The sequence below is a fragment of the Pithys albifrons genome, chromosome 6 (genome assembly GCF_047495875.1).
Source record: "Pithys albifrons albifrons isolate INPA30051 chromosome 6, PitAlb_v1, whole genome shotgun sequence".
NCBI classification, from domain to species: Eukaryota; Metazoa; Chordata; class Aves; order Passeriformes; family Thamnophilidae; genus Pithys; species Pithys albifrons.
This window is the reverse complement of record NC_092463.1, coordinates 41,261,357-41,287,778: the sequence shown is the minus strand read 5'-3', so window position 1 is coordinate 41,287,778 and position 26,422 is coordinate 41,261,357. Positions and strand designations below refer to the sequence as shown.

Here is a 26,422-nt window from a genome sequence, read left to right as displayed (position 1 = left end):
TTTTAGAAAGGTGCCAAGACACTTTGAGTTTGGAACATAACAGTGAAAAGAGAGAGCTTTAGCGTACACATTTTCAAGAGGAGCTTTCCCAAGCGTCAATTGAATATGGTCTTTTTTGCACCTGATACAAAATTCAAGCACATAAAGCTAAAATATACATTAGATCAAAGCAGGAAGTTTAGATAGAGCAAGGGGGGAATATGTAAACTATTTTAAAGCTGCAGTGCCAGTAAGTCTGCAAATGCTTTGCTGTAGGAGTATCTCACGAGTCTGAACTATGACAGACAGAGCAGGCTTATTTGTCTGACAGCAATGCAGTGCAGCAGTCATCATCCCAGGGCAAGGAAGTCTTTTTTCTGGCATCTTGACTAGCTTAAAACTTGCAGCTATCTTAGGTCTGTGCATTTTGAAAGAAAAGGCATTGCTGCTAACTGAATTGAGGATAAACAGTGAGCAACGAAATAGATGAGTGGAAATCTTCAGTAGTTTTCAAATCTTAGTGAAGAATTTCAGTTTAGATGATGCATTTTGTCACAAAGATATAGGTAAGTGAAAACTTTTTCCCCGAAGTGGAATCCTTGTCCACAGGCTGTCTGGCCTGTCCCATGTATGCATGTTACCTTTTCATATTTATTATACTTAGTATATCATGGCCTGGTTTTGTTTTTATTTTAGAAAAAATGTACTGGCTTGTTGGCTGCTCTGTTAGTGGCAAAGTGTTAGAGACTGGATGTGGCACTTAGTGCCATGGTCTAGTTGACCGGAGGGTGTTGGGTCATAGGTCGGACTCATTGATCTCGGAGGTCATTTCCAACCCAGCTGATTCTGTGATTAGTGGCAAACTGACAAACTGCAAGTTTTGATAATGAGTCTGTACTGATTTAGAGTAGATTTGTAGCTGATTTAATGTCTTGGCTTGCAGTGGTAAACTTTCAGGTAGATTTAAGATTACATAAACTGGGCTTAAAATTACATCTCTGGAATTTCTGTGTTGGCTTGACTACAATATTTGTAAATATAACTTGGAATAACTGGCTGGAGTGTTGCTGAAATCCATGCAAATGAGTGGGCACCTTGGGTTCTTTGTCCTTTCCAGCAGCACAGCTCAAGGAGATCTTGAATGAGCACGTGGATAGGAGGATGAATGTTGAGTGTCTGGTGTCATGCTGGTCTGGTGTCTGGCAGGCTTTCCTTCACAGACAGTGTCATTTTTATGCTTGCACACTCTGTACTCTCTCAGAGCTGAATTCTCACCTGATTCATGTAATAACTCGGGTGACTATCTTACAGTATTTTTACTTTAAATTAATTTGAGGTTTTCAGGATGTTGGCTTCTGTTTTTTTTTCCCCACCATCAAAACTGTTCTTTCTGGTAACTTTCACTTCTGTCTGCAAGCACTTTTGTATTGTACCTTTCATAAAAATAATATCGTTGTTATCCACTGGATTTCAGTATTTCACATGTCAAAGTAAAACTGTTGTTCTTCAGACATCATTTAGAATTCAGGCTTTGATTGAACCCATGAATATTCTCTGCTATTTTTGCCTCAAACTGTGCAGTTCAAAAGATACTGCAACATACGCACACTCTCCACAAATCTTTTAAGACTACTGGAGAGGGAATAGTCATATCTGTTTTTTCCAAAGCCGAGGAGTTGGTTATTTATGAAGCTTGTAATATGAATGGGGTAGTTGGCACACGATGTCCAAGTTTATGTACAAAACCAAAAGCATCTTTCTTACTATACAGAGAGATTGCAGGATGGACACTGTGCATCTTATTATCTCTGTGACATCTTAAAAGGTAGAACTTTGATAAATGATTCTTCAGAAGCAATGAAATATTGGTCTTTCAGGAAGAGCAGATATATTTTGAATGTCACATATGCCTGTAGGCACAACACAGTGTAAAATTAATTCTTCTCTTACTTAAGTTTCATATTCCTAAGCAAAGCATCATCTTAAAATCTTTTTGCCAACTTACCTGTGCTTCCTTGTTATTTGCCTTGAAAAAATCCTGTTCTCCATTTAAACTTCTAAATTAAAAAACATACATCTGGATGACAGGTCAGCTTAGTGAAGAATTGTATTTCTTTGGGTTTATTTTCTTGTTTTGCCTGTCACTGTTTTATGACTGTACAATGTGGAACATGATTCATGAGTGAAAGAGTAAAGATTCCTTGCACAGTCCTAAGTGACATTAAAAGTGATATCATTAAAATTTATCAATGTGCAAAATCTTTGGGAGGAAAAAAAGGGTTGTATATTTTCTTCTCCAAAGCAGCTTTGACTGTTCAGAAATCCATGTTTATATGCTTTGGTGACTTAGGAAAATTTAAGTGAGGAAATTCTGATATTTATGGAGTAAAGCCAGCCATGTTACATTTTGAATTGTGCATTCATGGCCAGAATTCGATCACTCTCAGAGACTGGCTGTAGGTGGTACTGTCTGTATTGCAGAGCATGGAAGCTGCTTTGACACTTATTCTCTGATGCAAAATTTGCTTTGCAGTTTCTTTGTGTTTAAAAGTATTTTTTCATTTAATTCAAGACTAAGTTTAATAAGCATTTCCTGGGGAGCAATTTTGTGGGGAAAATAACTTAGGCTATGTGTAGCTGTAGAGCTAATTCAGAGTATTCTGGTGTCTTCCTAAATTTGTAGGGAGCCTACAACATTATCTCACTGATGAGAAATTTGAAAAAATATCAAAATTGTTGGTTTAAATACCAGCACTTTTATATCTACTTGGAAATTACGTTAACAGAACTACCTGACTAGTGTACTTGTCTGAGTTCTGAATTGGCTTCTGCGTTCCTGTTATGGTTGAAAAGTGCAGCTTCCAGTTATTTGTATGAGAGAACTTTTCTGGTAACCTCTGTAAGGTAGGTTTGTAGAGCCACATAAATGTGGAATTCATTAAATAGAAGAAATAGGCAGCAGCATAAGGGTAATAAATGTCTCATGAAAAAATCTAGTTCTTTATATAAATGAAACTGCTTTGGAGTTTGCGGACTGTCATATACACTAAAAAACAAGTCATAGACTGTGCCACTTATTTCTTTTTTCTAGTACCTGGGGATTTGGGGTTTTAATTACATTTATGTTGCACTTTCCATGGGGATGGGATGGGCTGGGATGGGATGGGATGGGCTGGGATGGGATGGGTGGAGAGAGAAGTCCCGGGATGCTGCACAGAAGTGAATTTCTTCTGTTTTTAAAAAGAATGTATAGAAAAAAATTCAGTTTGTGTTTAAACACTAGCAAAAAGGACTGCTGGGAAAGCAGACATGATATGGCAGTCACCATGGTAATTAGTATCAACCAATAAGAAAGGTCATGCTTGCTGGTTTAGGACAATACTTGAGAAGGGAGAAGAGTTTAAAAAGATTGCCATAGTTCAGTTTGGACTGGTGGTGAAGAAGGTCAAACCAAGAACTTAATATGTGGATGTGTGTCCAAAAGCAACAAAGAAGACCTTGCCAGTTTAGTAATTCTTGAAATGCTGTTGGATGTGGGGATTCCCTGGAATGGAGATTTGTGTCTTGTTTCCGAGTTGCTGCCCAGATTCTGTGGGTGAATAAAGCAAAATGTACATGGAACTCATTGCAAAACAGCAACTCCTTGAAGTTTGTACACTTTAATTCTTTTCCTTCTTGCGCAGTGTGACAGTGAATGAGGGTGTGCATGTGTAAAGGAACTTGTCTTAGAAATAGTCTCTTGCAGAGACCATGTATGGGTAAAGCAGCTCCCTGCCTCCTCCCTCTGAGAGCTGAGCAGAATCTCTTCTGCTGAAACGCTTGTTCCCCTTTCTGCTTTCTATATTTGTCCAGCAGCGGCACACTGGATAATGAGGCAGCGTGGCTGGCCTGGTGGGCATTTGCTGAGCAGAATTGAGAGCCAGGGCTTAGCCTCTGTTACTTCTGTCTATTTGTCTGTCTCTGCGTCTCTGGGGAAGACTGGCATTACAAGTGAAAGGTGATCGGTTTGTGGAAGGTTTTTTTGTAAAATGCAATTCATCCAAATTTAAGAGTCTAGGGACAGGGAGCGGAGCAGGGAGGGAAGTTGTCTTGCAGGGACAGTATGTAGTGAGTGGCAGTGGCATCAGAACAGTACAGATTTAACCTCCAAAAGAGCTGCTGTCCTCTGGGATGAGGATTTTAATCTCCCTTCCTGCTTTGGGGTGTGATTAGCCAGGGCCTGTATCTTTCCATAAAAGGTCTGTTGTCACTGTCTGCCCTGGAAGATCTGAGTGGTGTCTTTACTTGTTATGGGCAATGTGGATTAATGAGGAGCTAGACCCTGGTGTGCCTAGTTAGGAATCCAGAGTTGGTGCTCAGGGATGGGGCTTGTGGGAAATACCTTGTTAGGAAGAACTGGAAACTTGTAGCTAAGACTTCCCTGGCCCTGCGCTTGCATGAAACTTTGTATCAACGCCCTGCACACGTTGGTATGATGAGTATTCACGATTGCTTTTCCAAGATCACATGATCAAATAGTGCAGCAAGTCTGTTTGCTGCTGTCACTGTGTGGGCTGGCGATACAACATGCTTTGACGTAGCAGAAAGGTGTTCAAAGCAGTGGCACCAACTGGGTACACTACTGACATTGGCAGTAATTATTTTGAAAGGGAGAAAGAGGGAAATACTTTATAGGGTAGTTTTTCTGTGTTTTAAATACTGTCCACTTACAAATTCTCCTACCTTTTGAATATCTGTGCAAATAGACATCAGGCCTTTTGGTTGTGGAATTTGAGCGCGGAAAACATTGTTTCAGTTGTGAAATAGAAGGCAGCATTTTGCTAAATGAGGACCATGTTCCATAAACTCGGTCTGAATTATTTTTCTTTTTTTTAGCACTGCAGTGTCTTCAATGTATTTCCTCCTGAGAAAACTAGTGTCTTGAATTGGAAGAAGCAAATTTTAGTGGTAAATAGGTGGATCTCAGCTGCCTGGCAATGTCTGAATCACATTGATGTCTGCAGGCAGGGACCTGTGACTGATGTGTAACAGAGGGTCAGCTTCCCGAGCTGTTTGAACTCAGGTTTGTTGTGTGGCTGTTTTCTGATCATTCTTTGTTTAGTGGGGATGCACTGCAGTAATTGTTCCATCTTCATCTGGAAAACCTGTGGAGTTCATTGTGAATAGGCAGCTTCTGGGATGTTAAGCTTGTAGCCTTAAGCATCCTGATATTTTTTCTAATTCTGGCCTCCTCTGCCAGGATTTGGCCCTCTGCCTGCTCTTCTTCCCACTTTTCCACTTCCTGATTCCCTAGTTGGCATTCTTTAATTTATGAGTTAGTAGTTAAAGGTAATTCTTGCTACTCTTTGATGCCAGTGGCTGGGGTTTTGTGATTCCTCTACTTTCAAGTGGTTTTTGGTAGCATGTTTACCTTTTCCTTGTAGTCTTGTAGCAGGAATATGATTAGGCAGTTTCAAAGCCTCTTAGAAGTACTCTGTTGTATATTTAAAAAATACTGTGTCCATTCTCTGAAAGATGTCATGGTAAGTGGGTAGAACACTGAATAAATACATGTATACCAAGGACATTGAGTAGATGAAAGATAGGTGTAGAATGGCACTAGGGAATTTAAATCTTGTCATTTTGTAAGAATCTTGGTAAAGACAATATATAAGGAAGTGACACTGCTCAGAGTTTACCTAAGCTGGCAAGACAGGACATCTTATTTGCCATATATACTTTCAAGTTTAAGGTAATCCATTCTAGATTGGCTGTGTTACCCTGTTTGCAGAAAAGGTTTAATCAGGATTGGAGACAAATGAAAAACTAACTTTGGTGTGATGTCCTTTGAAGGTACTGAAAGTCCACTGGTAGGCCTAATTTTTTTTTCTTCTTGCCCTATTTTGTTTTTTACAAAAATAATTCTTTTTTTTTTAATGTCCTGGTCATGTGGTTTAATAATGAAGTTATTTTAAGGGTGGACATGTGGGAAGATTACGGGAGTTTGGAATTAAGTCCAGTGTTCATTCGAAATTAAGGTAGCTTATAACTGCAGTTGAAAAACAAGTACAGCAATTAAACTCCAGGAAGAATAAGTGAAAGTTAGAAAATATTTACCTGTGATTTTAAAAAGCAGAATCATACAGTTTAATCACAGATAATGAGTGCCATGTCTTCAAATATCAGATGCAGTCCACTGACAAAAAATTGGGACAGTAAAGGTGATTATAAGAAAAAACATGTATATGTTTCTTACAAGTATAGTGGGTTTTTAACAAGAGCAGTGGAAGCCTTTTTTATCACTTGAAGTCTTTAAAAAGAATCAATAGAGAATGAATGATGGGAAATTTGGCACCTAAATCTGATTATCTGGTTCCATGAGTAATTTAAATGAGCATCTGCAATATTGCTTTGAAAGTCTTGTGCCATCTTTCTGTTTTTCCTTTCCTTTGTGCCACCATGAGCATCTGCGTGGTTGTGCAATTAATTGAATTTGGGACCGTGTCTGGGTTAAAACTTTTATTGTCATGTTGTTGTTGGTAGTCTTAATCACACCTTGCCCATTTCCTTTCTCAGGCTTGTTATGGAGAGGTGGAGATGGATAGCTGATGAGAGAAAGAGTTGTGTACTCTTCTTTTGGCAAGACCATCAGCTTAAACTGGATCTACAGTAGGAATATCTTGATCCGTTTCTTTATATTTCCTTCTCGTTTCTATCAAACATTTATAGAGGGCTGTACCCAGTCCTCTCTGTTATATAACCTCCAAAAATTAAGAATTGTTTGCATGTGGTACCTGCTGTGGCACATGTTATTTGGTTCTCTACAGTGAAGTACTAAATGTTGCCTTAACGTATGAATGCAGTATTTGATCAAAACACTGTATTTGATACTGCTGTACAGAGAAGCTTGCAGTTCACTTGGGAAGAAATTGGTGAGCTTTTTTGATGTGAGGACAGGGAGAAAATGTTGTGCCACACAGACTGTTACATGTAAGGTTTTGATTCAGGGAGAGTATAAAGTACCTCCAGAATGTAGGTGCAAGATGAAACCATGAGAATCCAGCAAGATATGAGGATTTTGTCTTATTTTGAGTCCTCATGCAGCCAAAAATATATTTATAGCACTTGTTTTTGCCATAAAGTTTCTGGAGTCTCCTTCTGCTAGCAGTGGAAACCAGCTAATGTTATCCTGTGCCTTCCAGGAAAAGTGAATGGAAAGAATTTATGGATAAGTGGGTAAGTGAAGAACATCTGAAAATACATGCGTAAGACTTGAAGCAAGTACTGACTCTCTGGTTCATGGCAAAGGGCATTGACGCTCTTGATCTTTCTCCCCCCACCAAGGTGAAGTGTTAAGATCAGGTTGTGGATCCAGCAGGGAGGGTTTCCGAGGCCTTGGGAAGAGAAAGGAGCAAGTGAGGCTGTGCCAGCACAGGAGTCAGTGAGCATCAGTTACCGGAGACAGGCAGTCTGGAGAGGATGTTTCAGGGTCTCAAAATGGGCCATGAGGGTAGTTTGTGGAGTAAGAGGCTGCTGATCCCAGTGGGACTAGTATTCTGTTGGTCTGTTTTATTGTCTTTAGATGTTCCCAACTAAGAATGAAAGCTTCTTCAGACAGGGGAAAGTTCATCTGAAGTGTGACGTGACATTTGTGAATGATACTCAGACAAAAGTGATGCTTCAAGGTGCTGCATATGTTTATGCATTCATGTGTTTTCAGTAGATTGTAAATTAATGCAGGTTTTTTGGAGTTTTTCTATATTATTTATAGTTTGCTTCAGATACTATATAAAGATACTGAAGGGGGTGGGAAATGTTTCAAAAAAAGAATCTGAGGTATATACAAATGATGCTGCAGATGATGACAAAGTAGAAACATTCAGAGCTAGAGAAGAAGCTCAGTAAGAACTGCTTTGCAGTGAAATGGTTAGATTTTATTAAATTTGGAGGTTTGGATAAAAGTTGGGACATTCCTAAGTTGATGTTTCCACAGCAATGCCAGCATTTGCCTCTGATGAAGGAAAAGAAATAATATGAAATATTTTTTTAAAGCTTCAGCTGTAGACACTCATTATTAAGTCTCTTCAGGTGTTAATGAAAATTATTTACTACTGAAAGTGATTTGAATCAGTATTCATTCCTTATAATAGAGCAGTGAGTTCAATTCTTTGCAGATGTAAATGAGTGTAATTTGGAACTTATATCCGTTTACTTCTGCAAAGGGTTTGACCGTGTACCTGTTACAAAATAAAGATGAAAATAATTGAGCATATTTTTACTCTGGTTTGCAGGCATGGCAGTGGCAGATTCTGCATGGCAGAGTTCATGGCAAGTATTTGTCTAATATAAGCCAAGCAAGATGCACATACAAGCTTAAGGTAAATCAGTCTTTCTTAGTTGTGCTTCTTTGGAATAAAATATAAATTATTTTACTTGAACATTTTGCAAATACAGATTTTCAGGTCTACTCAGAATTTTGCATCCGGTTTAAATCTGATCTTTCCAAATTGGGTCACATCAAAATTATTTTCGTTTTGAAGCTGGCAGTAGATGTTGGACATGGCCATGTGCACTGTGTGCCCTTTTGGTATTCTAGGTGTCATAGTACAGAACAGTGATTGCATTTGAGGATCTTTGTGGGGACACCTGCAATATACCTTTATTCTCTGCGTTCGAATTTATTCCCTTTTGTGAAATCAGAAGAAAGATGTGTAAGTACCTTGAATTTTTAACTCAGAGCTATGCAAACTGTGTCTGTCTAAACATTGCACAGGGACGATTTTCCTTTTAAGATTCTTTGCTTTGCCCTTGAATGATGGGTAAGTAAAATTGTTAGTATTTGAGTCTTGTGGCTGAGATGGATGTGTTAAAGTTCAGCTAAAGTTCAGTTGCTTGTAGGAGTAGGCTTAGTGGTTAAACCAAGAATATTGTTTCTGTTCACTAAACCTCAATCTTTTACTCAAAAGAAGATATAAAACTCTGCTACATTTGATAGGTCTTCCTGTTGTGTGTACACTGTGCATAAAGCAAAACAGCAATAAATATTTTGAGTCTTCATTCAAAAATTAAATGTTGTTTTTGTTTATACCTTCTGTATTTACAACTAATGATATATTTTGGGAGTCCCTTAATGCCCTAATCTGAGTGGAGATAGCAAGCTTGACTCTTTTGTTGGTGAGATTCTTTGGGTTTTATCAACAGACAGATGTTTTGTGGACATTCTTCGGTGACTTTGTTAACTAGGTTTTCAGCTGAGATGCAGGTGTAAAGTGTGATGACACTCTGACCCTTACTGAGTACATTCTGTCATTGGTTCTCAAAATACCTTTTCCAAAAAGTAAGATGATAGTATTGTACAAGTGGAAGCTTTTAGTACCGAAAAACTTGTTGAACGTTATTCAACCCCATAGTTGATAACAGAACTGATATCTTCTAAGTGCCAGTCCAGTGTTTTCAACAGTGGATCATGGGATTGTTCTGCATTCTTAAAGTGTGTCTCTTGGCACATTCATTATGGGTTGTAAGGCTTAATGTTCGGTCTTGAGAATGTTTGGGCTGTAATTGCTGACTGGGCATGGAACAGACACTGCCAATATGATCAGCGTCACAAATCTTAAGTACTTTGTGATGTCCTGGTTGGAGGAAATTGAAGCATAGCATTTTAAATGTTTTGCTCTCTTTTCTTTCTGTCTTAATCCTCAGTGGTTCCAAAATGTGCACCTCTTCTATTCTTCATTCTATCCTTCCTGTTATATCTTAAATTGAAAAAAATGATGTTGTTATAGTGGAGCATACTGTCATGAGTAATTCAGCTGGTCTGCTTGGTGACTGCACAGATTGCCTGTGCTAACCTGTGTGCCTATTGGCATTCCACAGCTCTGTCTGCAAAAATGAAGTGAGCAGGCATATTGACTGGGAGCTATGACCTTGCAGTGAGCATATAGCTTCTGGTTCTGTGAAGTTTGGGTGGTGTAAAGATTGCAGGAGAAGGGCATTTCTCAGATAAGAAAGTAGGGCTGCTTCCCTGGTGAGGTTCCTATACACTACAGGAGTTTCTCCTCACTATCTCTGTTGTCTTGTTGTCTCATAAATAAGTGTTACTAGAAAGTGACGCGCTTTCTGTGGCTTGTGGCCTAAGCTGTAGAGTGGTTGAAACTACATCTGATTTATCTCGGCCTCTGTGTACTGCACTTGCTCTGTCGCTCTCTGATGCATCATTATTTCCCTCCTTTACTTCCTACAAATAAGTAGTTCTTTTTATATTTTCAAATTTTTGTTACTGGTCATATTGGTACTTAAAAATCGGCAAATCTGTAGTGAGTCCAGACTGAATGCTGATTTATATGAGAGACTGTTGACACCAGGATGTATCTGAGGTTGAACTATGTGGTCTGTTTTATCTGTTAGACTCTTTCATTGCCAATGGTAACCATGACATCCCATAAACATTAGTTCGTGGGAACTATAATGAGAAATCGGGAACTATAATGAGAAATCAGGAACTAACTGGTCTAGACAAGTGGTGACTGTAAGCAATTTCATTGATCAGAATCCATTAAATGATTTGGTATTCTCTTAAATGGTCCTAGGTGCTGGTGAGACTGAAGTTTTACCACTTAGTATTGAAGCAGAATCACTGAATTTATTGGGCTCATATCCTTTGTCTAGTACTCAGTGCTAGAGCTACTTGTTTTCATTGCCAACTGTAGTTCTGTTTATATTATATTGTGTATCAGAAGTTGCAACTGTTCATCGGTGAGAGTATATTTCGTCACTGATAGATCTGGCAGGGCTAAGTGTTAAATCTCTGTGTTAAACCTTGGGGGTTTTATATGGAGTTGCCAGGTGGTGTGGCAGTTCCTCCTGGCTTTGTATAGTAGTTGAAAATGACATCTGTACTCAGATGCAGCACTTCAGTTGGGCGGCAACTTCAGGAAAAATCTTTGCAAAAGCTGTGATGTCTCAATTTATGCCTATTAATTGTTTTGCTGACTCCACTAAGAACCTACACTCATGCGACCATGAAAACAGTTGGCTGTGAGCATCCAATGCTGTGCTGGGGAGGATCTGGCTCACAAGAGCTTTCTGCCACATCAGTTAATTATAAAAATGACTGTGCTGGACACATTGTATACTATAAGTTTTAAAAGCAAAAGGGTCTCTTCTGTGCCGTGTGGAGGGAAAGAGAAAAGAGTTTCCCTGCTGTCACCTTTGTTCCATGGGGGCAGAGAAGAGAGGCAGAGACAAGGAGTACCAGGCAGTTGCAAGGCAGAGAATCCTCTGTTTATTCAAAAAACCACGAGGTAACGTCCAATCCTGGGGGCAGTCCCCAGGTTTGGCAGGATTGGGTGAAAACTGAGGAAAAGGCAGGGTCAAAGGTCCATTAACCAATAGAACTGCAGTTAAATGAACTATACAAAAACAGTTTATGATTTAAGAGCATTTTCTCAGGCTTTCTACAGGTGATTGTCAGATTTGCTGCTTGGTTTTTGAAGCTTTTATTGTCTTGGATTTTGCCTTTGATTCAATGAGGTGTGTGTTTTTCCCAAAGGTGTCCAAGACTTATGGGTTCCTCTGGCTATGTTAGCTGCACTTTTGGTTCCTTTGAAGTTTTTTAATTAATTCTCTAGAGAATTACATAGTTACATGTGTGAAGGGAAGTTGTTTATATAGACATTCTTAAGCATTTACAAGATCAAAAAAAATGTATATTTAATTTTTTCTGACATCTGATTATCAAAAGAGTAAAACAGTATATAAGACATGTTTTATAGGGCTTAAATATCTGGCAAAAATTTGGTTTAAAAGAAACAACAAAAAAATATGTATTTTGAAGGCAGGTCTGTTAGCAGGAATCTGAGACCATTTTTTTCGGAGCCATAAACAAATATTTCTTAATTAAACTTCCACAAAGCAAAGGAATGTAGCTGAGGTGGAAGGAGGTGTCCTCAGTGTGCTGGTTTAAAGATAACCCGGCAGGGGAGGTGAACCCAACACAAAAGAGATTATAAGTCAGAGTTACAATTCAGTAAAAATACTACAATAAATGCAATCATACAAAGAGAAATTGGTTTTAACCCACAAAACCAGAAGTATAACCCAGCACCCCAGGGCACAAACAGAATGGTGTTCATTAGCCTCTGTGCTGAGCACCACCCCCTGCCGTGGTTTCCCTGAGTCCAGAGTAAAAGGAAGTGAAAAACCTGTTGGTATAGATGACGGTCACAGTCCTGTCAAAGTGCTGGTCCTCCTCTGGATCAACAAATGGTCCCAGAAGTCTCCCAATCCCAAGATTATATACGCTCAGGTTCAGGTGGGAATGCCCAGTCCCTCCCCCAGGGTGGAGAGTTCCAGGATGGGTGATCTAACTCTGTGAGTCATGGGGTATTCTTGGAATTGTTGCTGGCCCATTAGCAGACATGACCCCTCAGGCTGAGTGTGAAGGTGCTAACAACCCCCTGGAGGGAAGTTATCACAGCTCTTATCTCACAGTCTGCTTTAACACCCAGCTCACAGCCTGAGGGGTCAGGTGTGCCCTGGGCAGCTGCTGCAAATGGTCCATTGTTAACAGTTCATGAGAAATAATGTAGAAGGTGGAGAATACACAGCTTTAGTCTCACACACACAGTGATAAAGACTGTTCACGTCTGCTGAACTAGGACACTCAGATACCATATTTGCCTGAATCACTAGCTGGAGCTTCATAATCCAGAATCCTTTTGTGAAACAGAACAAAAATAAGTATGTAAAGCATTCCCTGAACAAAATTCAGTTTTCAGTAATATTCCTAATTTTGAAAATATACATTTCAAATAACTGAGTTTTGTTTGTGAGGATTTATGGATTGATTTTATTGTTCTTAACAACTATTATAAGAAAATTAATTTTGTTCCTGTGTTTAGGATTCTTTATTCCTTTAAAGACTATAATACGTAATTAAATCAATTGATTTAATTAAATAAATAGGAAGAAATTAGAACAATTGAAAATTACTACAAAATAGCAATAGAAAATTCTCAAGATATGTCCCTTTGGAGAAGAGGGCATGAGACATGATGACATGTATGTTACATGAGACAAGTATATTACAAGGCAAGTTAGAAGAGGATATGGATTACTTATTCCCACTTAGTAAAAAATATAGAACAAATATTATAAAGGAGCCTGCAAAGTAGTGAAAATGTGGGAGCACAGATAGTGTTGTGTAATTCTTCCCCTTGCAGATGGATGCAGGTTTTGGTTTTGTACCTATAGATAAGTTAATGGATTTGCATTTTAGGTGAAGTACTGCTAAAATGGCATAAATGTTGTTCTGCAAAATAACCCAGAAGGAAACAGAAGAAATTATTTACAAAAAAAGGCAACTCCACAGTGAAAAATATCGGAATTTTGTGGTTAAATATATGCTAGCTTGTGTTGTGGGTCAGTTGCGGAGTTTCCAAAAGAGAGCTGTGATTCATGGAGTAGCACCCCTTATTTATCAGGTGCTAGTGTTGCCCGTTCACAGAAACACAAACCGACAGAGTATCAGTTTATGCGGTGCTTTATTTGCTGGGCCCGGGAAACCTGGGGACTATTGTCCTAAGCCAGGATTCCAACGAGCCATTCTTGAAGACAGCTTTTATACCTTTTCTACAGCGTTGTACGTGCACAAAGACACACGGTCTCGTTTCTAAATCAGTTACATAGGTTATATGTATACAATTGATGTCGGTCTCCAAGGGTTAAAAATCTACCACGCTCGTCTAACACAGGATTCTGGTTAATTAGGCCCCCATCACCAAACCTTTTACATATGTTGATTCTAATCTTATCTTTAAGCAACAGTTTGTTTTCTTCCTCAGGTTCTATTTACTTCACTAATCCCTTTAATTATTGTCCTGCTGTTCCTAGCAAATTCCCAATAGTTTCTGGGCCCCCACTACTGTTTCAAGTTACCCCACCACAGGTCCAGTTAAACCCCGTAAACCTTAGCATAACTACTTCCACAATTAGATTTACAAATATATTTGTAACACTAGTAAGGAAATTTGTATGGTTCGTGGTTGATGATTTGCTTAAGATGTAGAAATAACATCTTTTCCTTGAGTTGTTAATTCTTTGTGTTCCCTAATTTGATGCCTTTTCATACATTTTCATTTATGCAGTCTTACATCAGAGTTCCCATCTGCGGGTTCAGGGTCATCTGTTAGTGCTGCAGCTGTCAAAATAATGTAATATAGGAGTTTAGATTTGTGATTGCTGCTGTTGGTAACTGCCTCTGTAATGACAGTCAGAAAGCCAGACAGGTGGGATAAGTTCAGTGAATGTTATTAGGGAGCTCTAAGACTTCTGTTTGCAGACATGTTGCGGTTTTTCAGCCCTTTCTTTTGCACCCTTTCTTTTACTCTGTATTTCTGAAATACACAGCTTCAGTTTTAAGTCTAATGAGGGTAATTAGCACCTCATGATGACTTCTGTTATTAAAAATATGTTTTACTTTCACAGTCCTTAGTGCTTTACAAGATGGAATTCATGTTGTAGTGATTGTTTTTATCTGATTTTAGCTATAGAGTCCTCAATGCCTGTTTTTTTCTTATGTTTTAGATTGAAGACTGGAACACCCAGAGGGAGGTGCGTAGCTGCAGGTATGAACCAACTACAGTTTGTATCCCTCAGTTGTGTAATGGATCTTCCTTTCAAAGGTTTAAAGAGAAGTTGTTTTTACATTCAGTGATGAAAGCAGTCATTTTCCACTGCAGTGAGCAGTGTTCCCTGAACCTTAAACTCTGCAGTTTCCTGCCTTTGTACTGTTAAGGGGGGTTGGGAGTGTTAATGGTCTAGTACTGTTAGCAGCAGCTCAATAGGCATCTTTAACTCCATCTGTAGTTTAATAGCTTTAGAAACTACAAAGTAGAAATACCCGTCCTCATAGTAATTTCTTGACCAGAGCAAATCTGCAGTATTCTGTAGTACATGAAACCCTAAAGGTGAGTATTAGTGGAACAACTCCTTCCAGGCTAAGTCAAATTTGATTATGTGCAGCCAAACAGGAACTTAAGTCTAGTGTGAAAATGCTTGAAGCCAAATACAAGGATTCTTCTAGTGCAATTTTCTTAATGCTGTAAGTCCAGTAAGGCTGTAGTTTCAAGCAACAGCTGAGACAATTGCCCCTTTCTTTCTTACTCAGTTTCCAGTCCTCTGTCCTTGGTTATGCTTCCTTCTCATGTAGTTTGCATGGTACACCAAGTCAGCTTGACAACCCAACAGATAGCTCTCCGTGATCACATTGTTTCTCTGGTTTGGGAAGTTGGAATGACTACTGTGTGGTCAGAGAAGTATCAGAAGAATAGCTCAGGCTGTTTGTAACTGTGTACTTCCAGAGTTTCGGTTCACTTCTGAGGAATTGACCTGTAACTGCTGTGTTAAGTAACATTATCATGCTACATTTTTTATTACATTCTACTATACATTTGCTACAGTTTGCATAAATACCTTGGAAAGGATTTAGTTGTGTCTGTATCAGAAAGAAAAATAAATTTGTCTTTAAAGTGCAGGATGTCCTGCCTTTCCATATGTTACTCATGGGGGTAGAAAAATCTAAAATGGGTTTAAGAAATCCAGGAACACCTTCATTTTTTAGTGATGTTGTTTAGAGAACTGGTGATTGACCTCTGGAAGTACCGGTTTGAGGGCATTTGTCTCCAGGCGTTGTGTGTGTTGCTAAACACTCGACTTCTTTCCTACATGACTGTTGCTTTGTGCTTTGCCCTTCCTGCTCCTTTGCAACTCCATTAGGACCATACAGAAAATTGGAAAAAGAGAATACTGGTCATTATGTTTGTGGGGTTTGTCTGAAGAGTTTGCATCTTTTGAGACAGACTAATCTGATTAGGCCTAGTTTCTCAAACTCACAGGATTCTGCCAATGGCAAAACTCAGGTCCAGAATCAATAGATTTGAATTACTTAAATAGCAAAATAGTCAGATTATTTAAATAGCAAAGTAATCACCAGGTTTCTGGTTGATGAAAGTAAATCACTTCCGTTTGCTGCAAGATACATGATTTCCAGCAAAATCATGTTGAAGTTGAATTCATCTGCCTAAATGTGAATTTAGAAAGGTATTCAAATGAAAGATGAAGTCTTTTCTTTTACATCTGATAATGGTGTATAAAATTGTTTCTATATGTCTCAGTATGAAATACTTTTTAACTCTACAGATATGTATCAGAATAAAACTGACGATGTTCTGCTCCTGGTCTGGTACAGAGAATAAAATTGAGGAGTTGTCAGCTTTACTTTGAGATAAGGAATCAATCAGTCTTTGAAATAGCACTTGATTTGTTCCCCGGTCTTCAGGTAGCTGCTCTCTTGAACCAGACAAGTTTTTGAATAGAGAGCTTACTCGGAGATTCCAGATTTTTTCTTGTGTTTGGACATTTATATACCATACTTTGGCAAAGCAGATAATATTGTCCTACCAGTGCCTTATGAACATAGATAGTTTCAAGACTGAGGAGCTCTTACCTTTGTATTGACTGTTGTCATATCCACATTTACCATGCTGGTACTCTGCTGGAGGACAAAAATGCCTTTGTACTGTGAATAGAGAGCACTGTAGGGTTTGTATTGTTCTTGCTGTCCTGCCCCTCCTCTGGGTCAAGCTGTTGTTTTCCTGAAGGTAAGCTCTAATGAAAACTCCATTGAGACACACTTGTAGACATGTATGAAGAAGAATAGCACCTTACCTGTTTTCACCTGAAACATGTCTGTGTTCAAATAAAATTTCTACAGATCTGAGCCCCTTACAAAATGTACATCTTTTGCGTGGCGATAAAAACAGGCAGGAAAAGCCTATAGATTGTCAAATGATAGTCATGGAATCTTTAAGGCTGGAAAAGACCCTAAAGATCATAGTCCAGCCATTAACTTAACTGCCACTAAACCATATCTCCACATCTTTGCATGCCTTCCCAGGGATACCACATCCCATTCCCACCTCCACTCTTCTCATGGACAATACTGGAGCTGTGCCTTTGCAGCTTCATGCCAAGAGCCCTGACTGACTTTGTTCCAAGTTGGTGTTCTGCATAGTGGTTATTATTGCAGTGATTACTATTTTGACTGCATAGTGAGACTGGATGTGGCACTTAATGCCATGATCCAGTAATCACAGTGGTGTTGGATCAAAGGTTGGACTTGATGATCTTGGAGATCTTTTCCAACCCAGTTCATTCTATGATTGATTGTCCTGGAGAGCCCTTGTCTGGGCTGCATTTGAACTTTCTTTAGGTAATGTGCAACAAACAGCTTTCCTTTGGATAAAACGAAATGAGAGAAATAGTGACCTTTTTGTAGTATAATACTAACTGATTCTTGTTTGTATCTGGTACTGTTAGTAGAAACAATTTGAGATTAAAGGACTCCCCAAAATGCTTGTGTGCCTGTTCCAGTGGCTGTAAAGAACTTGTTCCTTTTAGTCCAAGAGGTCTCTTGAAACGTAAGAGAAGAAGAAAAGACCCTATCAGAAAAAAATTTAAACCGATCTGACTGCTATTCCATGACATTGAAGGAAGGAGAGTAATAATATGCCGTTTGTACCTTTGAGTCAAGATACCACATTATATGTCTTAGGGAAAAAAAGTAACTCTGGTCAGTTCTTATTTTAAGGCTTTTCTTTACGTGTGCACAATATGTGTTGCTTGTAAAAAACTTAAGGTATTTTTGATTCACTGAGGTTCTCCTGTAGGTTAATATAACAATCTTTGCATGCGGTATTGTCCTGGAATTGTTTAGCAGGTTCTGTGGTCCCTCTTGGTTCCAATATGCAACCACACAGCAGTTCTCTGTGTAAATGTAGTTGCTTTGCCCGTTGTAATGCTTTATGGCACATTTGGCTTGAAGACAAGCACCTTTGGCTTCAGAGCTTTCCAAGACCTAATACATTTCCAGCTGCTTACCAGAGGAATAACTTCTAGCTGTCATTCAATGGCAGAAAACTATATTAAAATGTGTACTTGAGTCCTTAAAAATCTGTTAAATATTGCAAAATGGCAGAATGTTTTTTTCCAATGCATCTTTTTTACTAAGTACAGAGCTGCAGATTCCTATAATCCAGGAAAGGACAGCAAAATACAGGCTTATCTGAAAAACATATTTCTAGGTGTTGTGTTTTGTATTTACAAAGTGAAAAAGTTCAAAGATAATCTAAAGTTTTCTATTCTATAGAATTGCTTGCAGGGTTGTTTGTTGCACAAAAAGATGAAATAGCTGAAGGTAAACTTCTGGCCAGTCTTAGAAAATAAAATGTCTTTCTGTAAGCTCAGAAGCAACATTTGAGAGAAAGAGGAAAAAGACACTGTAAGTGAGATCTGTACCCAGCCTTCAGGGCAGGATTCCTTGCAAGCATTATATTCTTATTCTTTTCTACTGTAGATTTAAGTGGTAGTTCAAGTGTGATTTGCCATCTGTGTTTCTGTGTGTCTCAGGGTCTGAATGCAGTCAATAAACAAAAAGAATGAGTGCAAGGGGAAACTCTATAATCTTGCCACTTCCGTCAGTGTTCCATCCTGTCTCCTTTTAGTTCTTCTCTGGCCTTCCACAGGGTAAAATACATGTCCTGACTTCTCGCACTTATTTCCTGCCTTATCTGCTGTTCTGTGTCATACAGCTGCCTTTATTTCCTCTTACTGTTATTGTGACCAAGCTGCTTTTCCTACTTTCTCAAGAAGTTTTTTCTGTCTACAGTGCCAAAGTGAATACACGTCTTTCAGATCTCTTTGGTACTTTTGCTTTCCATAGTTTGTCTCTTGCAGAGTATGAGCTCAGTTGCGTTCTAGCGCTGTGATTGTAAAAACTCAATATGCTTCTCAAACTATGTCTAGTGGAATGTTGGAACATGTTTTAAAAAAACCCACAGTTTTAGATTGAAATTTTCTTTTGCATACCTTTCTGTAGGCCTTAAGTAGTACCTGAAATTAGACATTTCACATATATTTACAAAAATCCCTGAAACAGTGCAAACCACAACCTACAGGTAAGGATAAATTGTTTTTTTTGTTATTGTTGTTTTTAATGTACTAGAATGAGGGGACAAAACGTATACAGGTTTGCTTTAAAAGCAATTGCCCTGGATACATCAATGCATCTTCCTGATATCAATTATTAACTGTAAAATGTCTTTAAAAGAGGGTTAAACATGGTGTTTACTCCTAGTCTGTGATTTGTGAAAATTAATTGTTCTAGGGAACTTGCATTAAGGCTTGTTGTTATCTGTTATCTACAGGTACAGTTGCTCCAAGAGGTTAATTGTTAATGCCCTGTGTTCATTGCTCCAGACTCAAGATTTAGTCTTTTGGCAGTTTGTTTGTCTGCTTCTTTGCTTCACATCCACTAACTTTCATGCAGTATCTTCTCAGCCCGATCTTAGTTGTTTTCTTTCATCACAGCAAATCTTACTGTGTCGTGTGTTTTAAGTCCACACTCTCCATTTCCCTAGTCTGAAAAAAGCAAGGAAATATGCAAGAGAAAGAAACAAAATTTATCTGTGAGAAACAGAAATTAAATATAAATTTCATATCACTATCCTGAAGGTCATAATTGGGAACCTAAATTACAAAATCAAAGCTAGCAAAAGAAAATAGTATAAGGGGGAAAAACCAATGCAGCTACCTTGTCTTATATTTCTATGAAGATTAATGGAAGTGTGTAATATATCGTTGGGGAACAGGTAAAAAAGGAACTAAGCAAACATCAAAGGGAAGATGGAGTTTCTAGGAAACTGGCTGAATTTGAAGGTTTTTACTTATATGGGTATATTTATTGATTGATTGTGCTAATGTAGACTACTATGCTAGTGTACTCACCTTGACAGCAGAGTGGGCAGAAAGTGGCTGTCTTTGGAAAAAGTCCATGTATACCAGCTGAAGCTGTCCTCACTCCGTTAATAGCACTATTGCAGACTGACATATTTGAAGTTCTTTGAAGGTTCTGTCTTTGCATAAAAAAAAATTTAATAGATACAGGTGCTTGAAATAATAGTTGTGTTACACCTCAAAATAATGCTTTGAAGGCTGTCAGCTTGCATATTCCTCCTTGACAATAGGATAATGAGAAATTTTAGTGTTGGATATGGGATGTGTTAGGTCCCTGTCAGGAGGTGGTCTCATAGCCAGTCTGTTAATTTTGTCTGTTTTTGTTAATGCCTGTGCAAGCCTTTGTAGGATCCTCACTGAAGTAGCAGACCCAGCTGCACTGGGTGAGCAGCCTCGTGCTTCTGTGTTGGCCGACAGCTGGGCACTGAGAAAGTAAAACTCAGGGCAGCATCATGCAGCTGTTCCACCCTAGAGAAGCAGATCATTGTCTGCAGAGCTGTGGGTTGCTCACATCACAAAATTCCACTACCCCCAGCCCTGTCAGGTTATTCACAGCACCACTCCTTCATCCCCTCTCAGACAAGCAGGAGAAGAGACAATATATCAAGAGGAGATGAGAGGAAAACTGAAGAAATTTGCAGACCACTGTGAATTTCATTAATACACTGTAAGAGGGTCTTAAGACTGATAATTGGGCTGCTTCTGTTTTCTTCTTAGGTGTCCTGTTAGTAGCAGTTACTGGCAGAACAGGACCTAGTTGCAGTTTGGTGATGATTTGGGATTTGTTTGGTTTGGTTTGGTTTTTTGCTGGTTTTTTTTTTCCTTGTTTGTTTTTGGGTTTTGGGGTGTTTGTGTTTTGTTTGTTTGTTCTGTTTTGTTTTTAGTTTCTCAGATTTGAACAGATGTTGTAACCTGTTTCCTGGTAGATAAGCTCTCATATTGCAGAGGTACTGTCTGCCATTTGGTGTAAGTTGTCCTCAGGAGTGAGCCAGATATTAAGCATGACATAGATTGTATTTCTTCATCAGTTACATGGTGTCCTACTGAAAGCAATGGCAAGGCCTTTTAAAAAGGAGGAAAAGTGTACACAATGGTTCCTATCTGCGCTGTCATATTTCTGAAGTCCAGAGGTCAGGGGTTTGGGTTTTGTCTGTTGTGTGGTTTTGGGGGTGGAGGCGCAGCGGTGTTGGGGACAGTTTAGTGTTACTAAAGCAATTGAATATAGTGTGGATAATAGCTGAGCACTTTTAATTAGTGTTTATAGTTCAGTTCTTGAGTAGCTTTAACAGGACAACTCTTCCTTTTTGTTTTACGTAGCATTTTCTATTTTGTCCCAACACAAATGCAAAGGCAAACTTCAGCATGTTCCAGATCTATCTTCACCGTTTGCAGAGGCTGATAACTTGTAGTGTTTGTTTTCACCACAAAACTGACTGGGTGGTCTCTCAGCCCTCCCTGGTTTTAGCTCAGGAGAGGTTTGTCTGGGAGCCTCTGATGGGTCTCTTCTAAGTACTTGTCCAATTTGTTCATGTGAGTTTACTGCATCTGCACTATACTGACAAGGAGTTTCAAGAATCTTCTACTCTTGTGTGTGAAGTTCATCTACTTTCCTCCTCAGAGGGGAAATGCTATTGATAGTCATTAAGGTTTTGTTTCCTTAGCTGTTATTTGAAAATTGGTTTGGAGCTACGAATTGCCTAGGAAGGTAATAGTCACACAACCTTTTACAATTTTTATGTGCATTCACTTCATTGCTTATTGTTTGAAGTAAAAGCAAGAGGTACACCTAAACTATACAGACAAATAATAAATGTACAGCAGTAAAAGCAGAACTGTTTGTCATCATGGTGATAATACCACCAGTACTCCAGTACCAGAAAGGAGCCTACAAGAAAGATGGAGAGACTATTTCCAAGAACATGTAGTGACTGCACAAGGGGGAATGGCCTCAAACTGAAAGAGAGTAAGTTTAGATTAGAAGCTAGGAAGAAATTCTTTACTGTGAGGGTGGTGAGACACTGGAACAGATTGCCCAGAGAAGTTGTGGATGCCCCATCCCTGGAAGTGTTCGAGGCCCGGGGCTCTGAGCAACCTGGTCTAGTGAAAGGTGTCCCTGCCCAAAGCAGAGGGCATTGTTGGCTATGGGGTGCACAGCTAAGCAGGAAGGATCTTGAGACTTATTGGCTTTATTGTAAGAAGGTAAAAAACATCCACAGAAATAGCTTTTTAGTTCTGCTTTTGGTATGTATTAGCATACTTGTGTTAAGGGTTACCCCTAGTTCATGGAATTATTGTATAGCAAACAGTATTCTCCGTGTCCCAGGAAAGCATCACAGCCTCTGAGTTTGTCTATGTGACATCTGGAAATGGACGAGCTAAGGGAAGTGCTTGGGTTTTTGCATTGGGTTGCTACAGAGCTTGGAACAGACCATTCTTTTCTACCACAGCTTTCAATCCCTTGATTTCTCTCTGAAAAATCATTTTCAAGCAATAGGTCTTTCCTGACCAGCTGAGTTCAGAAACCCTTCATCCAACACACTTAGACAGGTAATGTTATGGTCAATGTAGTTGTGATCTGAATGGCTACTGAGAAGCAGTAACTTTTGTGTGTTTAATACAAAGTGTCTTACATACCTATTTTCACATGAAGATTTTGCACTGGATGTGTTGATTTAAAAAGTTAGGACTAAGGACCTTGAGAACTGCCACAGTGGACATAGTCTGGTTTTTGGTTTCCTTCTCTTAGTGCCTGGTACTACGGGCATTAGGCAAATAAGTCTACAGTCTTAATAATTGTTGATTAGTCTATGTTTAAAGATGAGGTTACTTAGTTTTTCTTCCTAATGTTACCTATCCTAATGTTAGTTCTTATGTGCAGTATTTTCAGTCAGATGGTCCATGGGTTATCTGTTGTAAAAATACAGTTGGGATTTATATGTATGTGCAGTAAATAGAAGTGGAAAATTATATCCCTGGAAGCATCCAGTTGTGTTCAAACCTTGTCAAGGTTTGACAGGATTACAGAAGTCCCCACCACTAAATATTTATCTATGAATTTAATTACAGGTGTTCCCTCTTAACAGTTTCCATTTGCCTTTGTCAGTCTGCCTTACTCATGTGAACATAGGAAACCCCAACTGCTTTGTTAATTGTGGGGCAGTAGATTCTGTTTGAAGTAAATGTTGCAAAGCAAGAAGAGCAGAAGTAGAGGTTCCAAAAGAAGTGAATGTATCTGATGAAGCCCACAGACAATTTAAAAGAAAATATACCTGTATATGTTTCTTGTCTATCTTTTTATAAATTCCACTGTTTGGAATCAATTTGAATAAAAAATTTGTTCAATTCAGTGCAAAGATTTATCTTCTTTTTCTAGAAAAATAATTTCCTAATTTTACAAAATAGATTTTATATCATCATGGCCAGGCTTCGCGAATGAAGATTTGAGAAGGGCACTACCCACGCTTGCTGCAAGCGTGCTGATGGCTAAAAAGGCCGATACGGGATAGGCAGGTCCGGTCACAAAAGGCACAGCGGAACATCTCCCTAGGTGACATTGGCAAGGAACGGTTCTTTCTGCGTTGTCTTTTCTCCTCAAGACTGACTCTCCGTGCATTCTCAAAGGAAGCAGCAGCGTCGTGAATGGTGTGTCTCCATGAATCCCGATTGGAGGCCAGAGTGGACCATTGGTGGCAGTCAATATGGCCAAGGCTGAGGTGTTGTTTCAGGGAGTCCTTGTATCTCTTCTTTGGGGCTCCTCTCTTGCGGCAGCCGGTGGCAAGTTCACCATAGAGCACAATCTTCGGAAGGCGGTGATCCTCCATCCTGGAGATGTGCCCTGCCCAGCGCAGCTGCGTTCTCATCAGCATGGCCTCAATACTGCTGACCCCTGCCTGTTCAAGAACAGACACATTGGTCACGTAATCAGACCAGTGGATGTTTAGGATTGAACAGAGGCAGCGCTGATGGAAGCGTTCGAGAAGCCGCAGGTGGTGGCGGTAGATGACCCAGGATTCAGACCCATATAAAAGAGTAGACAGTACAATGGCTCTGTAGACACTAATCTTTGTACTTTTCTTCAGGTGTTTATTGGACCAGACTCTTTTATGGAGTTTTCCAAAGGCTCTGTATGCCTTTGCTAGCCTGTTGTCTATCTCTTTGTCAATCTTACCGTCTGAGGAAATGATACTTCCCAGATAGGTGAACTGCTGGACTGACTTAAGCTCTGAATTGCTTATGGTGATGTGAGAATGATGGAAGACTTCTTGAGGTGCAGGTTGGTAGAAAACTTCCGTCTTCTTCAGGCTGACTTCCAGCCCAAAAAGCTCAGCAGCCTCTGCAAAGCAGGATGTTAAGCGCTGCAGAGCTGCTTCTGTGTGAGCAACGAGGGCAGCATCATCAGCAAAAAGCAGCTCGCGGACAAGGTCATTCAGGGTCTTGGTGTGGGCCTTCAGTCGCCTTAGGTTGAATAGGCTTCCATCGGTACGATATCGGATGTAGATGCCGTTTTCTTCATCGAGGTCTGCTGTGGCTCTTTGGATCATCATGCTGAAGGAGATTGTGAATAGAGTTGCTGCAAGAACGCAACCTTGTTTCACACCACTGGTTATTGGAAAGGGCTCAGAGAGTGCATCGCCATATCTGACTTGTCCACGCTGATCCTCATGTAGCAGGATGATCATTTTGAGGAACTTGGGGGGACATCCTAAACATTCCAGGATCTGTCACATGCCTTTTCTGCTCACAGTGTTGAAAGCTTTGGTGAGGTCAACGAAGGTTACATAGAGACCTTTGTTCTGTTCCCTACACTTCTCTTGCAGTTGTCTGAGAACAAACACCATGTCTGTGGTGCTCCTATTGGCTCTGAAACCACACTGGCTTTCAGGTAGAAGATCTTCTGCAATAGTGGGTACTAGTCTGTTCAGAAGTATTCTTGCAAGGATTTTACCAGCAATGGAGAGCAAAGTAATACCTCGGTAATTTGAGCAGTCTGATTTTTCTCCTTTCTTCTTGTACAGGGTGATGATGACTGCATCATGGAGATCTGGTGGTAGTTCCCCTTGTTCCCAGCAATGCACAACAAGCTCGTGGAATTTGGCATGGAGTGCTTGACCTCCATGCTTCCAGATTTCAGGTGGAATTCCATCAACCCCAGCTGCCTTGCCAGTTTTCACCTGTTGTATGGCCTTGAGTATCTCTCCCATAGTAGGGGCTGCATCCAATTCATGTTTCACGGGTTGTTGTGTAATGTGCTGAATTGCTGAGCCTTGGACTACACGGTTGGCACTGAAGAGAGTCTGAAAGTGCTCAGACCATTGGTTCAGGATGGAGCTTTTATCTGTTAGAAGCAGTTGACCATCTGCACTGCATAGGGGGCTTTGAACCTGGTGTGTGGGTCCGTACACTGCTTTCAGGGCCTCATAGAATCGTCTTTGGTCACCCAAATCTGCGCATAGTTGTGTCTTTTCTGCTAGGTCGAGCCACCATTTGTTCTGGATGTCTCGAAGTTTCTGTTGGAGCTTACTGCATGCAAGACGAAAGGCTGCTTTTTTTATATGGCAAGATGGCTGAGCAGGGTGTGCTTGGTGAGCAGTTCTCTTCTTCTTCAGCAATTCCTGGGTCTCTTGATTGTTCTCATCAAACCAGTCTTTGTTTTTCTTGGAGGAGAACCCTAGGGACTCTTCAGAGGACTGCAGGATGCAACTTTTAATATGTTGCCAAAGCACTTCAGGAGAGGGATCTATGGGATTATCTTTAAGTCTAGTTTGAAGGTTTCCCTGGAAGCTGTCTCTCACTGTGGCTGTTTGAAGATTGCTGACTTGGAGCCTCCTCCTTGGAATGCTGCCTCTCTTAGGTTTGGGCTTGAAGTGGAGGTTAAGTTTGCAGCGCACAAGGCGGTGGTCTGTTTGACATTCTGCACTCGGCATCACTCGAGTATGACGGACATCACTGACATTTCTCTGTTGTACTAAGATATAGTCAATGAGGTGCCAATGCTTGGATCAAGGATGCATCCAGGTTGTCTTCAGGCTGTCTTTCTGTTGAAAGATAGTGTTGGTGATGGTGAGCTGCCATTCTGCGCAAAACTCTAGCAGGAGGCGTGCGTTGTCGTTGCAGTTTCCAATGCCATGCTTGCCCAGGACTCCTTTCCAGGCTTCAGAATTCTTACCTACTCTGGCGTTGAAGTCACCAAGGATTATGATCTTATCATCTGCAGGAACATTTTGGGTGAGGCAGCGCAGGTCTGTGTAGAATTTGTCTTTTTCTGCTGGGTCAGCTTGGAGAGTTGGGGTATATACGCTAAAAAGGACAACATGTTGCTTGTTGTGTAGAGGGAGGCGTAAGGACATAATGCGATCGGAATGACCTGTCGGCAGATTTTCAAGTTTGGAGGCAATGGAGTTTTAATCCTGAAGCCAACTCCTGAAAGGTGTCTTTCGGTTTTGGGTTTGCCTGACCAGTAGAGTGTGTAGCCAGCACCATGTTCTTTAAGGCTGCCTTCCTCATCAAGACAAACTTCACTGAGAGCAGCAATGTCAATGTTGAGCCGTGACAGTTCGTGGGCAATTAGAGCAGAACGACGCTCAGGATGTGCACTATCCCCAGTATCAAG

At 39.9% G+C, this 26,422-nt stretch overlaps 1 protein-coding gene across 13 annotated transcripts in view; it reads left to right on the top strand.

The window, feature by feature from the left end:
* Nucleotides 1-26,422, top strand: part of CELF1 (CUGBP Elav-like family member 1) — a 62,807-nt gene that overhangs the window by 3,370 nt on the left and 33,015 nt on the right. For 8 of the 13 annotated variants that reach the window (XM_071558587.1, XM_071558580.1, XM_071558579.1 and 5 more), the window contains exon 2: nt 14,545-14,585. The exons of 1 other annotated variant lie outside the window; for it this stretch is intronic. The gene's annotated coding sequence lies outside the window, so the exon portion shown is untranslated. Of the gene's footprint in view, nt 1-8,249; nt 8,337-14,544; nt 14,586-26,422 lie in introns of all 13 variants that reach the window. 4 more of the 13 variants (XM_071558585.1, XM_071558584.1, XM_071558583.1 and 1 more) reach the window with 1 other exon arrangement.